Source organism: Echinops telfairi, unplaced genomic scaffold, assembly GCF_000313985.2.
Source record: "Echinops telfairi isolate 266 unplaced genomic scaffold, ASM31398v2 ScPeMD7_23;HRSCAF=83, whole genome shotgun sequence".
Lineage (NCBI taxonomy): Eukaryota > Metazoa > Chordata > Mammalia > Afrosoricida > Tenrecidae > Echinops > Echinops telfairi.
The window spans coordinates 65906793-65911396 of record NW_022103920.1 but is presented as its reverse complement, the minus strand read 5'-3'; positions in this window follow the sequence as shown (position 1 = coordinate 65911396).

Below are 4604 nucleotides of genomic sequence, written 5' to 3'. Positions count from 1 at the left end.
CTGGTCTGCATAAGTACATTATGGCACCAACCCTGTCACAGACACCTGTATTTGTATGGGGTTTATTCAATGGGGTTGTTGCAATGATGTCATCACACTAGGTACCTGTATGTAGAAGTATCTGCATGTGGGCAGACCTGTCTGGAGACGGATAGAGGAGTGGTGTCTCAATTCCTAAGAGCATCGGAAATATGTGTTTTCTGATGGTCTGAGACGACCCCTGTGAAAGGGTTTGACTCCCAAAGGGGTCACGACCCACAGGTTGAGAACTTCTCTTCTAAGAGATGCCAGAAGACAACTGGGTGAATGCAGGATTCAATTCAAGAATTTAAAGAGAGAGCAAGCTTTGCCAGATCATTCACATATAACGGATCCAGCCTAAACCCCCATCAAAAGTCCACTCTTAAATAATTGGTTGCTCAGATCAGAACATACAATGAAGAATTATTGTGGAATATCTGCCAAACCACAGAGAATCATGACCTGGCTAATATGTCACATAACCTTAAATATCCCAGTACACAAACCCCATTTTTTTCTCAACCTATCTTAGAAGTCGCATGCATGTTTGATGAGAAATATTGTATGTACATGCTATGGCTTCCTAGCCCAAGCACCTGTTTCCTCTCTGTCTGAAAACCTTCTCTGGTCACAGGTGGAGAGGCAATATCACACATGGGAGAATTAATTATTTCAGCTGTGATGAAAGAGTTCTGCAAACAGTGATTTAGGTGGGGCACAGGTGAGCTGCAGGGAATTGTTATATAGTTAATTTCTGAGGGATGAGATGAGAAAGGAAAATGATGAAGGCTCTTTCCTTGTTCACATCTTTGAGTTCAGATGTCCAGGTTAATTAAGCCAAGGTTGCTGAGGTGAAGGCGGAAGAATGAAGATTCATTGCCAAGGGAGTGCCAAGAAGAAAAGTCAACTCATCGTTAGCTTCTGGCCCTCAAAATAGAACTGATCTCAAGACATTAACCTTGTAAGTGAGGCTGTTGAACAGAGTGGGGAGCGGGGGCTGCTTCTACATGCATTTATTTTCCCTTGTAGTCATCAAAAACCATTAGACTTACATTCTTAGGTTAGACTTACATTCTAACCTAACCATTTTAGCTGTTCCATGAGACTGAAACTGGAAAACAGATTTTAGGATTGGCTAGAAGAAAAATGTATCTTTTCTGACCCAGTATTTTGTGGTGAGGAATAGTAAAGATATGGAAGAGAGCGTAGGGCTAAGAGGTCTCTGACCTCCTTTCCAATAATGTTTTCAACTAAGAAAGACGGAGAATCCAAGAGAAGTCAAGAAGTGGTGTGTACTAGGATTCCTGTTCATACTGGGCAGGATTATTTGCTATGACCAGTGCGTGGTTGCAGACAGATTCTCAGTCTCAATCGGGGGCCTTCCCGAAAGCGGCTCAAGAAATGGATGACTTCTGCGGGCACCTGTTGGGCTAGTTCAGTTAAAGGTATAGACTTCAGCTCAGAAGATCATGGCGACTGTTTGGGGATGATTACAAAGAGACAATCTGTCAAGATTTTTCTCAAAGGGCATGAACAATTTCAGGGCTTATTACGAAGGACATTTCAAGAATTTGAAACTGCATTGATGAGAACAAGGCCAGGAAAATTCATGGCGTCACTTTTTGTTTTCGTCAGAATAATGCTTCAAGGGAAATAAGCGCTCTCTTAAGAGAATGTTGGGAAGCTTTTGCCTTCTTCACCCTACAGTCCTGCCCTTGTCCGTTGCTACTTTATTTTGTCCCCAAATGCAAATAATTTATAAAGGGAGCAGGAATTGAGAGTACTTGAAGCATATCGAAATTTCCATTTGGATGTCATGTAAACCGAAGCCCTGTAGTCTCTGGGAAAGGCTAGAGAAAGAGAGAAATACCGTCTTCAGAAGTGTATAAACCTAGGTGGAGAATCTGTTGAGAAATAATAGTTTCACATTTTTAATGTGAAATAATAGTTTCACCTTTGATGAAGGTTTCTATGCCATAACTTGACTTTTCTTTGTATAATTGGTAAATGAGGGTGACGAAAACCTCAAGCATCAGGGGTCTTGGGAAAATTTCAAATCTTGATTTTTCCTTCTGATCCAAGCCTATACGATGATTATTTTCCACAAAGAGCATCCCCCCAAATAATTACTATACCTCACCATAAGTGGCCAGATGGTCTATTTTTGAAATAGAAATTTTTTTAAGGAAATTCGGATCAGGCAAACCAATGGCAGTAGTAAGCAGAGGAGCGGGTGCCAGGGCTGAAGTGTGGAGGAGAGTTGAGGGCATACACTCAATGGGCACAGGGCCTTGCATCTGTTTCTACATTTCCGACAAAGTTATGACCCTGCCGCACAGCAACCTGGCCCTCTAGTTTCAGCAGTAGTCAAGATGTAGGCAGGAAGATCCATGGTGTGTGGGAAAGTCAAAATTTGAACTTGTGTCATCTCTCTTCAGCTATTGAGAAAATAAGCTCTTTTTCTGTTTGTTTTGTTTTGTTCAGGTGGATCTTTTGCGCATGAAGCATTTCTATTAAGCTTCTAATAGCATGTTTAGATAAATAGTTTGTAGATTATAGATGACAAATAGACAGAAAGGACGGAAGGAAGGAAGATAGATCTGGAACCCTAGGGCAGTCAGTAAACATGATCAGTTAACCTCAAGGTCACTCAAAGAAAGAATGTTGAGGCTGACAGCTCCTCTACAGATTTAAAACCGCAGAAACACAAGTTAATGTTGTCATGAGCTGGCATCAACGCCATGGCAGTAGGTCGGGAGCTATACATGTATATATCTCCAAACATGTTACTAGGAGTTTAAAGGCAGTATCTCATTATATTTGTAAGGTTGTGCATATATAAGGGGATCTAGTTGTGTATTGGGTTGTGCATTGTGCTGTTAATCTTGAGGTCTGTTATTCAAAACCACCTGCTGCACCAAGGAGAAAGATGTAGAAATTTTATATTTTTATTTATTTTTAGTGTAGAAGTGTATGTGTGTGTGCATACACCTGTTGGACATACCACTGTTTGAGCGCAGTTTGGGTTTATTTCTGCTCTTGTTGAAGCTACTGCAGTGCATGTTTATTCTGCCACATTTTCTAGGCTGCTCTTTTTGACACAGATGCCTTGTTACGTGAATAATAGGGATTCCGCACAGGAGGGTGCGCTACATTCCACTTCCAGTTGACCTTTTTTCATTCTGTCTTGATCACCTCCAACTATCTTCAAATATTTGAAACTCCACCTAAACTCCTCCAGAGTTCAGATTTCATGACAAAACACTTCTTGGACTGTAATTTTTGGTTTGGTCCTCGGTGTATTTTAGTCTAGAGATAGCATAAAATCCTCCCCTCCTTCTCTTCTCTCTATCAGAGACACAGCAAGACACACCAAAAATCTATTCTATGATTTCCTGTAGCTTCTGCGTCTAGCAGCATCTCCCCCCAGAGTTGACTCAAGAGATTCTGTGTGAAGGCTTTTTCTGGGTAGCATCACCTTTCAGGTTGATTGGAGCTGGGTATGAATCTACATGAGAGGAGCCTAGCTTCGGAGATTTCAGATGAAATATTTGGGTCCATCCTCATAGAAGCTAGGGTGGAGCGTAAATATGCATAGAATATAGAAACATTTCTGGGGAGTAGGAGGAGGAAGTGTATTACTTATAATTCTTTTCAGGTAATCATAAGGCTATGTCATTTTCAGGCTCTGAAAAGACAAAATGCATCTTTATTAAAAATTAGCTATTGACTTTATGTACAATGATCATGAGAGGTAATATAGGAGCTGGAGCAGCTGAGAATGAAGCTTCAACTTTCCTTACAAAAATGTCTGAAAACTTAAGATACTGATAGATTTCAAAACTGCCTTGGGTCTCTAATGTAAGCACCAGGGTACCTTGCCATTGAGAGAGAGAGAGAATTATATGGACCATGGGATGTATTTTCAAATGCACTCTGGAACATTCATTAAATATGCTGTCGTCTTCTCTAATTATCCCAGTGGCCTACCAGCAGATCCTTATAACATCATAATAAAAGGATATTTTTAACTGGCGAATGTTCAAGCTTTCATCAAATTATTTGGGGGCAAGATTTCTATTTCTTGCTAAATAAAAAAGATTTCATGCGCAGGAGTTTCAACATAAGGTAGCAAAGAGTTTTGATTATTATATTTCAGAGCCTGGGAGTCCAATGTAGAAGCTGAGAGAAAAGTCTGTTCCTCTGTGGGAGAACACTCTGCAGAGCACAGACCTTTTACTGCCAGGACTTTCCTGAGTTTTAGATGTTGATTTTCCTCATTTTCTTTTCAAGATCAGAACGTCTCTGTTAGTGCCTTTTAGACAGGAATATCATGTGGAGAATTGAAAGGCCACCGCAGACTGGAAAACATGGCTTATTGTATAGATTACATGCATTGCAATTTCTTTAATTATAAAGTTATTCCCATTCACGTATATTTTGCATTGGCTAACCATATGTACTAAAAGCCTGGAAACGCAATAATAAAAGTGAAAACTGAGTTGATAATTTGCTTGAAGGACCTCAATTATTAAGCTTTCATCTCTAAATGAGAGGGGATAAGAGACAAAGAGAAATATAAT